This window comes from Perognathus longimembris, chromosome 23 (assembly GCF_023159225.1).
Source record: "Perognathus longimembris pacificus isolate PPM17 chromosome 23, ASM2315922v1, whole genome shotgun sequence".
In the NCBI taxonomy this organism is placed as follows: Eukaryota; Metazoa; Chordata; class Mammalia; order Rodentia; family Heteromyidae; genus Perognathus; species Perognathus longimembris.
The window spans coordinates 32,067,391-32,080,724 of NC_063183.1; positions in this window are offsets into that span (position 1 = coordinate 32,067,391).

Here is a 13,334-nt window from a genome sequence, read left to right on the forward strand (position 1 = left end):
ACTTAAAAACAATTATTTAGAAGCCCACGCGAAGCTAGGCACTGATGGCTCACACCTATAATCCTAGCTACTCACAAGGCTGACATATAAGGATAGCAGTTCAAAGCCAGCCCAGGCAGGAAAGGCCGTAAGACTCTTATCTCCAATTAACCACTAGAAAACCAGAAGTGGCGCTGTGGTTAACAGTGGTAGAATGCCAGCTAGTCTTGAGCAAAAGAGCTCAGGGACAGTACCCAGGTCCTGAGTTCAAGCCCCACAATCCATTAAAAAAAATTAGATTCTTTGTGTATGTGTGTGCGTGTCTGCCCACACTAGTACTGGGCCTTGAACTCAGGATCTGGGCACTGTCCTTGAGCTTTTTCTCTCAAGGCTGGTTCTCCATTACTTGAGCCACAGTTCCACTTTTAGCTTTTTTAGAATTTCATGTACTTTCCTGTCTTGGCTGGCTTTGAACCTCAATCCTCAGATGTCAGCCTCTTGAGTAGCTAGGATTACAGGCGTGAGTCACTCCTTTTAATTCGGAAGAATTTTCTTACACGTCCTTTTCCCTTCTGTGCATAGAGCATTTGATTTGGACAGTGATTCTCATGAGGGTGGAGGGTGAAAAAGGCAAGGTAGATTCCATGGGCTAGCAGAAGATAGGGGCTAGTAGACAATTGGACAATTGTATCACAAAGTCATCCAACCTAACTTGGATTTCTTCTTCTCTTTCTTTCTTTCTTTCTTTCTTTTTTTTTTTTTTTGTGACGGTCCTGGGCCTTGAACTCAGCGCCTGGGCACTGTCCCTGCGCTTTTTTGCTCAAGGCTAGCACTCTACCACTACAGATAAGAATTTCACGGACTTTCTAGTCCAGGCTGTCCTCAGATCTTAGCCTCGTGCATAGCTAGGATTTCAGGCATGAGCCACTCATGCCCAGCATATTCTTTCCGTCTTCTCTTTCAGAACCACTGCTCAAGAAATCACCCAATAGGGGGGCTGGCTTAGCGGTAGAGTGCTCACCTAGCATGCGTGAAGCCCTGGGTTCTATTCCTCAGTACCACATAAACAGAAAAATCCAGAAGTGGCTCTGTGGCTCAAGTGGTAGAGTGCTAGCCTTGAGCAAAAAGAAGCCAGGGACAGTGCTCAGGCCCTGAGTCCAAGCCCCAGGACTGGCAGAAAAACCTCTAAAAATTGAACTGAAGCCATAGTTTTTAGAAGTTAGGTGCAAACTGCAGAAGTTCCATATATTACGCTTGGGTTGCTAATAAGGAGACAATGATGGTAAAGGGTAGGGAAAGGAGATTTATTGCATCAGGGCCCAGGTTCCAGTCCCCTTGACAATTATCTCCAACCGGTTTTAGGAGGGGCTCGGGAGAAGATGTTATCACTGTCTTCCCTATCAGTCCTGCCAGGCGGGTGGTCTGTCAACCCGAGGCTCTTTTCTTCCTTGGGGGTGGTGGCCAAAGTCTCATCACTGCAGGATCAGCTGAGATTAGCTCCGAGTTCCCCAGGTGACAGCAAAGTACAATGAAAATGGCCGAGAACAATGACCAACACAAAATGGAAGTCGGGATTCCAAGCGCTTCTGCTTTTTAGGTAATTCCTAAGCCCCAAAAGTAGAAGTTTTCAGCAACAGTATCTCTTACAGAGCTATCCTATTATCTAGTCACCCTACTCCTGGGTATAGACCAGAAGGAATCAAAGGCAGCGTACCGCAGATACTGCACACTGTATCATCTCACCATTCATCAGAGCTGACTTGGGGGATCTACTCAGGGTCCATCAACAGATGAGGGGGCCTGGCACTGGTGGCTCACGCCTGTCATCCTAGCTACTCAGGACACTGAGATCTGAGGATCAAGATTCAAAGCCTAGCCAAGCAGGAATATCCTTGAGACTCTTGCCTCCAATTAACCAGCAAAAAAGCCTGAAGTGGAGCTGTGGCTCACGCAGAAAGCACACGGTGAACAAGCTATTGAAGCCCCAGCGCCAGCACCCAAAAAATTAAAATCTATCAAATTTATTGAGATGATTGGTGCCTTTTTTTCCAGTGTGGGCCTTACATTTGCTAGGGAAGTGCTCTACCTTTGAGCCATGTCTTCATTGCTAATTGGCTTTTCTTTTCCTTTGGTTTGAAATGGTTTCATTTCCTTTCTTTTCCTGAGGTTTAAATTCATGACTTCCTAATCAGTAGGCACTCTACTACTATTATTACTATTGAGTTTTTTTTTTATTTTTTTGCCAGTCCTGGGGCTTGAACTCAGGGCCTGGGTGTTGTCCCTGGCCTTCTTTTTTCTTTTTTTTTTGCTCAAGGCTAGCGCTTCTTCACTTTGAGCCGCAGCGGCACTTCGGGCATTTTTTGTGTACAGAGGAATTGATCCCAGGGCTGCATGCATCTCAGCCCATTATTACGATTTAAAGAGATCTTTCTATAGATTGCAATGCGGTCTTGGGCTCTAAAGACTCCAATCTCAGCCTTGCAAGTGCTCCCAGGCCCGCTCAGCATGAGGTTGGTTTTATGCACAGAATGAGCTCGAAGAAAGCAGAAACGGAACAAAAGGCAAACCGGTCATTTCAAAGTTATTCTTCTTTTTAGGTAGGAACAGAAAACCTGAACAATGGAAACGTAACTGATTGGTTAACATCAAGTTATTTCCACTTCTTCTTTTTTAGTTTAAAGCAAAATGGACTTCATTATCATATTAATTACAACTAGAAATTTTAGGAATTTGCCTGTTATCTCTTCTGTTTCCTTAGAAGATGCAATAAAGAACTTGGTTACAACCTAGCTTTTGAGAAGCAGAAACAGGAAGATTATGAGTTTGAGATCATCCAGAGATTAAAAAGTAAGACTCTCTCAAAATGGTGCCTTAGGACTGGGAATGAGGCTTAGTGGTAGAGGACTTGCCTACCATGCATGAGGGCCTGGGTTCAATTCCTCAGCACCACATAAACAGAAAAAGCCAGGAGTGGCACTGTGTCTCAAGAGGAAGAGTGTTAGACTTGAGCAAAAAGAAGCCAGGGCCAGTGCTCAGGCCCTGAGTCTCAAGCCCCAGGACTAGCAGAAATAAAAATAAATTTTAAAAAAATGGTGCTCTAGCCTTGAGCCCGTAAGCCTAGCTACTTAGGAAGGCTGAGACTGAGGATCATAGTTTAAAGCCAGTACTGGCAGGAGGTCAATGAGACTTATCTCCAATTAATCACAAGAGTTACGGAAATGGAGCTGTGCCTCAAGTGTAGAACACTAGCCTTGAGAGAAAAAAAAAAAAAGCTCAGGGACAGTTTACAGAGTCTGAGTTCAAGCCCCAGGGCTGGCACAAACTAAAACAAAAACAAGAAAAACAGACCTTCACTCAAAAATAGGCACACACACACACACACACACACACACACACACACACCAACAATTTAGTAACAGGAATATAAAATAAGAATAAAAGAATGGCAGGAATATAAAATAAATCCTGTTAGGGTGAGTGTAGTAGGAGGAAGGAGGAGGAGGACCAGAGGGCGAAGGAGTATGAAGAGGGTCAAAATATTATATGTACATGTGAACATGGAATAGTGAAGGTTGTTGAGATTGAGCTGGGAAGGAAGGGGGGAAGACAGAGGAGTGAGTGAGGCTAATCAAAGGAGTTGACATGCAGAAACAGACATGTAGAAATGAAATCTCCTTGTGCTCTGAGCCCCCAACAAGGGAGGGGATTCCTGGTTCTTCCAAGAGTCCACCGCTCAGTCTCCAGCAAAAAGATGATGAAAGGATGGATTTATTGGGGAAGTAAAAAGCGAACCGACCGGCCAGGGTCGCAGCCCGGACTCGGGAGCTGGAACTGCGACCACGTGCGGCCTTCCAGGCCAGGTTATAAAGGCGAACATCACATAGTCAAACCTGCCACACGCAGGTGGCCAATGGGGTGACAGCACTTACAGAGCGTGCCGGGTCCCACGCAGGTGGCCAATGGGGGTGACAGCACTTACAGAGCGTGCCGGGTCCCACGCAGGTGGCCAATGGGGTGACAGCACTTACAGAGCGTGCCGGGTCCCACGCAGGTGGCCAATGGGGTGACAGCACTTACAGAGCGTGCCGGGTCCCACGCAGGTGGCCAATGGGGTGACAGCACTTACAGAGCGTGCCGGGTCCCACGCAGGTGGCCAATGGGGTGACAGCACTTACAGAGCGTGCCGGGTCCCACGCAGGTGGCCAATGGGGTGACAGCCTGTCTCACAGTATCTGTTTGTTTGTTTTTGCCAATCCTGGGGCTTGGACTCAGGGCCTGAGCGCTGTCCCTGGCTTCTCTTTGCTCAAGGCTAGCACTCTGCCACTTGAGCCACAGCGCCACTTCTGGCCGTTTTCTGTATATGTGGTGCTGGGGAATTGAACCCAGGGCTTCATGTATACGAGGCAAGTACTTTTGCCACTAGGCCATATTCCCAGCCCTCACAGTATCTGTTTGAACCAACCTATCATTCTAGTTGGAACTGGCGCGTGGATTTGGCGGGGCTCACAGATGCAGGTGGACACGCCTACTCCTGGGAGGGCAGGGGGTTGACCTTGAACGTTCCTTGAACCTACCACGCCTCGGGTGGGCAGGCAGTTTGCACAATCTCTTGGTCCCTGGGTTCTGAGCAGACAGGGCACACTCCCAACCCAGAGGCTCAGGGGCAGGGGGGAGCTTAGTGAAGATGGAGGCCACTTCTGCTCCCTTTAACTGAGATGGAGTCAATCTGACACCCCTCACCAGCCAGTGAGGGCGCTGGCCAGAGCTGACCTCCCTATTACATGGCCCACACCTGTAACCATAGCTACTCAGGAGGCTGAGATCTGATTTCGGTTTAGAACCACCTCAGGCAGGAAAGGCCTTGAGATTTTATCTCCACATAACCACTTAAGAGCCAGAAGTGGAGCTGTGGCTCAAAATGGCAGAGTCCTAGCATTCAGCAAAACAGCTCAGGGACAAACGAAGGCATAGAGTTCAAAGCCCACACTTACCAAAAAAAAAAAAGTGAGAATAAAAAGAAAAAGATGAAGCCATAATCAGAGATTGTCTCCTAAACAACTGACATAGAACTGGCTTACAATAATATGTAAAGGATTTCTACAGTCAGTACATAAAATGAGCAAAGACTGCAGACAAAATCAAAGAGAAACCCAACGTCCCATAAACATTTCAATGAACACTCGATGTCATTAGCAATTAAGGATATCATTTCACACCCATCAGATTGTTAAAAATGAAAACATCTGACAATATTAAATACTATTGAGAATGTAGAGCAACAAGAACTCCTAGTCAGTGCTGGGGAAAATGTCACTTGTACATCACTTTGAGAGCTTGGCACTATTTAGTCCTGAGGCTCAGCTAGAGAATTCTCTCCCCTGCGTTTGAGACCTAAGGGAAAATGTTCAGGTTGGGTATGATAGTAGCTGTCTGAACTCCCAGCTATTCAGGAAACTCAAATGAAAGGATGGGTTGAACCCAGGAATACAAAGTCAGCTTGGGCCTCAAACGTTTTCATTTTCTTTTTTTAAGTTCATCACAGCATTGTTTGAACGACTAGTTAAAAAAAAAAAAAAACGTGGAGAAGCTAAATGATAGAATTCTTACAAAACATATAAGACCCTGGGTTCCTCTCCAACATCACAAAACAACAATAACCAGGAGGATGAAAAAATCATGTCATATTCATGCAAGGGAATATATAAGCAATTAGGCCTAAGTATCAAAGTGAGCAAATATTACAAATAAATTATACATATTTATATTTTATTTACAAACATGTAAATGTAATGCAAGCTTAGAGAATACAGTGGAAGATAGATCCCAATTTCAAACCTCTGGACAGAGGAAGGAAAAAAGGAAATTAGATTAGGGAGGTTTTTTTTTTTTGTTGTTGTCGTTTTTTGCCAGTCCTGGGGCTTAAACTCAGGGCCTGAGCACTGTCCCTGGCTTCTTTTTGCTCAAGGCTAGGACTCTGCCACTTGAGCCACAGCGCCACTTCTGGCTTTCTCTATATACGTGGTGCTGAGGAATCGAACCCAGGGCTTCATGTATACTAAGCGAGCACTCTACCACTAGGGCATATTCCCTTTATTTCTTTTAAAGAAAAATTCAAGATGGTGCTAATGGCTCATGCTTGTAATCCTAGTTACTCAGGAGGCTGAGTATCAGGGTTCCAAGCCAAGACACTCTTATCTCCAATTAACTAGCAAAAATGCTGAAGTGGAGCTGTGGCTTAAGTGGTAGAGTACTAGCCTTGAGCAAAATAGCTTAGGGACAGCACCCAGACCCTGAGTTCAAACCCCAGGAGCACACACACACACACACACACACACACACACACACACACACCACAGTGTAGGCTGGAGGTGTGCCACCAGAAATCAACAAGCAAGATGAACAATCACTAGGCCTTGAGTTTAGGCCCTAGTACTAGTACACACACACACAAAGTAATAATAATAATAATAAGGTGGGTGGTAGTTGCTCACTCCTTTAGTTCTATTTTTTTTGTTGTTGTTGTTGCCAGTCCTGGGGCGTGGACTCAGGGCCTGAGCACTCTACCATTTGAGCCACAGCGCCATTTCCGGCTTTTTTCTATATATGTGGAGCTGGGGAACTGAACCCAGGGCTTCATATATACAAGGTGAGCACTTTACCACTAGGCCATATTCCCAGCCCCACTCCTTTAGTTCTAATTACCTAGGAGTCAGAGACTGGGGAAATTGAGGTTCCAGACCACAAGGGCTATGAGAGAATTTGTAATTAAGCTTCCAACTTATAGGTGACCATCCTAGGTGGCCCACTAAGACCAAGGGATGCTACATTATTATTTTGTCAGGTTTTTCACCCACTTAAAAGTTAATGAGGGGTTGGGAATATGGCCTAGTGGCAAGAGTGCTTGCCTCTTATACATGAAGCCCTGGGTTCGATTCCCCAGCACCACATATACAGAAACGACCAGAAGTGGCGCTGTGGCTCAAGTGGCAGAGTGCTAGCCTTGAGCAAAAAGAAGCCAGGGACAGTGCTCAGAACCTGAGTCCAGTCCCCAGGACTAGCAAAAAACAAAAACAAAAAACAACAACAAGTGAGGCTGGGGATATGGCCTAGTGGCAAGAGTGCTTGCCTTGTACACATGAAGCCCTGGGTTCAATTCCCCAGCACCACATATACAGAAAACGGCCAGAAGTGGCGCTGTGGCTCAAGTGGCAGAGTGCTAGCCTTGAGCAAAAAGAAGCCAGGGATAGTGCTCAGGCCCTGAGTTCAAGGCCCAGGACTGGCCAAAAACAAACAAACAAAAAAAACAAGTTAATGAGGGGCTGGGAATGTGGTAGAGTGCTTGCCTAGCATACATGAAGTCCTGGGTTCGATTCTTCAGCCCCACAAAGAGAAAGCTGAGGTGGCACTGTGGCTCAAGTGGTAGAGGGCTGGCCTTGAGCAAAAAGAAGCCAGGGACAGTGCTCAGGCCCTGAGTTCAAGCTCCGGGACTGGCAGAAAAAAAATTAATGAAAGGCTTCATTCTAGCCTAAAGCAAAGCAATGAGTAAGATTAGTTCCAAGAACCACAGATCTTTAATATACACATCCAAGCCCATAAAGTAAGGCCTAGAGGTCAAGTGTAATTCAGCAAACCTCCTTCCCCTCGGGACAGTGACTGTGCCCCCTCGACTGGTTTTGGGAGCGGCTCAACATGCCAAGCCCTTTACCCTGCAATTAAAACCTGTGCCAGGGCATAGGCTCGTCATTCTCACCGGGAGATGCCAGGCCTCTGCCCTATTGCAAATGTACTATTTTCCTTATAAACGTTCATATTTCTGTACAATTCACATCTCGCTGGAATCCCTTCCACTGATGTCAAGAGCACAGGCAGCTGGCTCTCCAGCACCAGCAAAGACACTTTTCGTTGTTGTTGTTGTTTGCGGGTCTTGAACTCAGGGCCCCAGCATTGCTCCTGAGTTGTTGGGGTTTTTTTTGTTTAAAGCTAGTACCACTTGAGCTACAGTTCAACGTCGGGATTGTTGTGGTTAAATGGAGAGGCGTCTCACAGACCTTCTTGCCAGGGCTGGCTTTGAACCATGATTCTCGGATCTCAACCTCCGGCGTATTGAAGATTACTGGCGTGATCCACCAGCACCCTGCTCAAAGACACCTTTAACAAAAGCAGTGCCTGCACTGAGGGCAAAGGGATTTTCTTCCGGGAGCATGGCGAAGGTCAACCTGGAGGATCTGGGACTACGGGGCTCCCCCTGGGGTAAGCACCTTTTTGTGTTCCACTAGGCTGGAGGCGCCGTTCTCTGCAGCTGCAGGGGACCGGCTGCCAGAACTGTGCCAAGCAGCACACAAAGGCCCTCATGTCCTCCGGCCCTGCCGTGGCTGAGGCTGAGCGAAGCCCCACGTGACCCTGAGCATGACCCTGTTCCCAAGGGAGCTGGAGGGATGGCCCTGTGTGCCTGATACCGCCAGGTCTGCTTCCCCAGGCCTGAGACTGCTCAACTAGGTAGAAAGCCTGGGATCGCCCGGAACAAAGTCATACACAGCCAACTGACTTCCGGCTCTTGCAGTTATCCAGCTTTAAACATGTGACGTTCTCGGGCTGGAGATGCGGCCTAGAGTGCTCGTCTCGTATACACAAAGCCCGGGGTTCGATTCCTTGGCACCACATATACAGAAAAAGCCAGAAGTGGTGCTGTGGCTCAAGGGGTAGAGTGCTAGCCCTGAGCAAAAAGAAGCCAGGGACAGTGCTCAGGCCCTGAGTTCAAGCCCCAGGACTGGCAAAAAAAAAAAAAAAAAAAGTAAAGTTCTCTTCTAACTAGTGTTCTATGGGCTTCCTTGCTTCTCTGTGCTTTAGGAACACACACACACACACACACACACACACACGCACGCACGCATGTGCAGTGTTCTTTGCTCTACCTCGTGAATTTAGGGAAGGGGTGCCTAACAGTTACACCTCTGATGCAGTCTTGTCCACAGTCATTACATTGGTTACACTTGATGCTCAAAGGCCATGTGAAATATTCATGTGTTGTTGTACACCGTGTGCCAGAAACAGTAGTTAAGGTGAATGTCACCTTCTAGGTAAATGTTACTGGATTCTGCTCTGCATACCACCATTTACTGAACATTCTATAACCTGCCTACTCTACACTAAGACACAGGGGCTCTGGCTACGGATAAAGCAGACCGCATTGCTCTGCTCACACAGTTTACACTGGGGCAGGGAGAGGTGATAATTATAATTGCAAAAGAGGAATGAGAATCCTGAAGACAAACTACACAGCTGTTGGGAGAGACAGTTTCAAAACCAAAGGGCCTTGAGCTGGCTTGGATCAGGAAGGCTTGGAGGGTTAGGGGTAGGGGAGGGAGAGGGGCTGGGAATATGGCCTAGCGGTAGAGTGCTTGCCTTTATACATGAAGCCCTGGGTTCGATTCCTCAGCACCACATACATAGAAACAGCCAGAAGTCGTGCACAGCTCAAGTGGCAGAGTGCCAGCCTTGAGCAAAAAGAAGCCAGGACAGTGCTGAGTTCAAGCTCCAGGAAGAGGGGCTGGGGGAAGCTCCAAGAGAGAGTGGAAAGAGGAAACTAGGAAATCCCTGGGGCCTGATTCTGAGTCTACTCTTTTTTTTTTTTAACCAGTCCTGGGGCTTGAACTCAGGGCCTAGGCACTGGCCCTGAGCTCTTTTTGCTCAAGGCTAGCTCTCTACCACTTGAGCCACAGCGCCACTTTAGCTTCTGGTTAACTGGAGAAAAGAGTCTGGGGGATTTTCCTTCCCAGGTCGATTTTGAACCATGATCTTCAGATCTCAGCCTCCCGAATCTCTAGGATTACAGGCACGAGCCACCAGTGTCTAGCTTTGATTGCTATTCTTCCTTCCTGAGGACACCATGCATAAATCTTTTCTTTTTTTGGTCAGCTGTGGGGCTTGAACTCGGGGCCTGGGTGCTGTCTTTGAGCTCTTCACTCATGGCTAGCGTTCTACCTCTTGAACCACAGCACCACTTCCAGTTTTCTGGTGGTAATTAGAGATAAGAGTCTCATGCACTCTCCTGTCTGGGCTGGCTTTGAACCGTGAGCCTCAGATCTCAGCCTCCTGAGTAGCTAGGATTACAGGTATGTGCTACCGGTGCCCGGCTCTCCTTCCTTTTTTTGGCCAATTCTGGGGCTTGAACTCAGCCTGAGCACTGCCCCTGGCTTTTTTTTTTTTTTTTTTTTTTTTGGCCAGTCCTGGGCCTTGGACTCAGGGCCGGAGCACCGTCCCTGGCTTCTTCCCGCTCAAGGCTAGCACTCTGCCACTTGAGCCACAGCGCCGCTTCTGGCCGTTTTCTGTATATGTGGTGCTGGGGAATCGAACCTAGGGCCTCGTGTATCCGAGGCAGGCACTCTTGCCACTAGGCTATATCCCCAGCCCCCTGGCTTCTTTTTGCTCAAGGCTAGCACTCTGCCACTTGAGCCACAGCTCCACTGCCTTCTTTTTTTATGTGGTACCAGCCCAAAGTGACAGTCTTCCTTAAATCTTGGGGAAAACAATGCAAAAACGTCAGAGGAACACAAAGGGAAAAATACATTATTCATCTACAGTAATTAAAGTACATGGAAACAGGGCTGGGAACGTGGCTCAGTGGTAGAGTGCTTGCCTAGCATGCAAGGAGCCCTGGGTTCAATTCCTCAGCACCACATACACAGAAAAAGCCGGAAGTGGCGCTGTGGCTCAAGTGGCAGAGTGCTAGCCTTGAACAAAAAGATGCTCAGGGACAGTGCCCAAGCCTTAAGTTCAAGTCCCAGTACTGGCAAAGCAGAAAAAGAAAAGTCACATGGAAACAAATGCGGAAATTAAGCAAAATGCATGAATTTAGGAAAAGGAAGCTGTAAGCTGAATGCTGGTAGCTCACACGTAACTCCACAAGGGGCTAAGATCCAGAGAATCTGAACCCAATCCCAGCTGGGGCAGAAAAGTACCAAAAACTCCAAGTTCTAAAAATAACCAGTAAAGGTCAGATGCTGGTGATCACACCTATAATCCTAGCTACTCAGGAGGCTGAGATCTGAGGATCATGGTTCAAAATCAACCTGGGAAGGAAAATCCAGGAGACTCTTATCTCCACAAAGAGAAGTTAAAATTGGAGCTGTGGTTTACAGCCAGCCTGGGCAGGAAAGTCCACAGACTCCTATCTTCAGTTAACCAGCAGAAAACCAGAAGTGGAACTGTGGCTCAAAGTAGTAGAGTACCAGCCTTGAGCAAAAAAAAAAAAACAAACCCAAGGACAGCACTCAGGCCCTCCAATCAAGTCCCATGACTTGATGAAATAAAGAAACAAAAACAAAAACAGTAAAAATCCAGGCTGGAGGTACTGCTCAAGGTGTATAACACCATCCTAGTATGGTGTTAAAAGTATGAGGCCTTGAGTTCAAACCCTAGTATTACCAAGAGGGGGAAAAAAAAAATTACCTATCAATAATCAGTGCCGTCCATTTTTAGTACAGTAATTCAATCAGCTTAGTCCCTTCAAGTACTTTGGTTTCCCTGGCCAATAGATTTCACTAAATGATCAAAGCCCTATTGAAATACAAGACAGATGAGTGCAACAACCATAAGTGGACAGGCTCCTGGAATGTTTCACACACTGGGAAACGTTGCCAGCACCCAGAGGCAACCCCTGGCATCTGCTCTAATCTCTAACTCTCCTCTACTCCCCGAATGCAATTTGTAGCCTGAATGTCCTAATACCAAGGATTATGTGGCTCTTTTTAAACTCCTATTAATGGGGACTGGGAATGTGGCTCAGTGGTAGAGTGTTTGCCTAGCATGCATGAAGCCCTGGGTTTCCTAAGTACCACATACACGGAAAAAGCCGGAAGTGGCGCTGTGGCTCAAGAGGCAGAGTGCTAGCCTTGAGCAAAAGAAGCTCAGGCCCTGAGTTCGAGCTCCAGGACTGGCCACCCCCCAAAAAATCACATTAATGGAATCATGTAGGCTGAATTATTTTGTTTTATGGTGTTTTTTTTTTTTTTTTTTTTTTTTTTTTTTTGCCAGTCCTGGGCCTTGGACTCAGGGCCTGAGCACCGTCCCTGGCTTCTTTTTGCTCAAGGCTAGCACTCTGCCACTTGAGCCACAGCGCCATGTCTGGCCGTTTTCTATATACGTGGTGCTGGGGAATTGAACCCAGGGCTTCATGTACACGAGTCAAGCACTCTTGCCACTAGGCCATATTCCCAGCCCGGCTGAATTATTTTGTCCTCTTTTATTCAATAATATCTAAGAATCATCTAACTTCAACAAATGTTTTCCTGTTTTAACTTTTCTGCCTTGGTCTATGATCTTCTGACTATGGGTTTACCACCAAGTAGCTGGGATTATAGGTATGAGCCACCACCTGGTAGGTGATTTCTAAATAGGTTAGACTTTGCATCACCCACTTATACCCATTATCAAAACATAGGCCCTTTTTTGGTGCTGACTGAACCCAGGAAGGTTAAGAGTGCTAGGAAAGCTGCCTACTACTACCAAGCTATATCCCCAGACCCTCTCCCCGCCCCCCCAAACCATGTGTTTTAAGAGCTTTCTAGGGCTGGGAGATGTAGCTCAGTGGCAAAGCACTTGCCTAGCAAGTGCAACGTCCTGGGTTCGATCCCCAGTACCAAAAAAGAAAAGACAAAAAAAAAAAAAAGCTGTGATTAAAAGATGATTATAACAGAGCTTACCATGTTGCCCGAGCGCTGGGAAGAGGGAGCTGGCCCAGCTCCAGTCTCTAACCCGGTGGGTTTCAGCCCTATCCCTAGCACTGATTAGCTTGTCCACTCTAGCTCTCTGTTCCGTTTGAGAATGAGAATCATATTCCCTCTTCTAGGAAAGCTATAGTAAGTCAAAATAGATAGGAAGCTCTAGCCACCTTGAGAGGAAAAGGTCTTCCCTGTCACTAATTCCCAGTGAATTGCTACCTGCAATCAAAGTTCATCACAACGGGGAAAAAAAAAAAACAACAACAACAAAATCTGAGAGCTGTAAGCCTGGAATTCAAGTCTTGTGAGCTACGTGGGAACCTGAACTGCAGAACTGCAACAGGTTTTTCAGGATATTTGCTTTCAGAAGTGTCCGCCCCGTTCCACTGCCCTCAGCCGGAGCTGTAATGCTAACAGGTAATGGCGATACCTCTGTCTCGCTCCCGCCGCACCCGAGATGGCGACAGCTCCTGCCCTGTACGGCCACAGCTTGCTGAGAGCTGCTCAGCTGAGTCTGAGGTGGGAGTACTTGGAAGCGGTCCCCTGTTTTCTGATTCCCAAGGCTCACAGTTCTGTGGCTGTTGTTTATTTCCAGGGCCCAGGCGGGAGGATGAAGGAGGGCAGGCCCCACGTCAA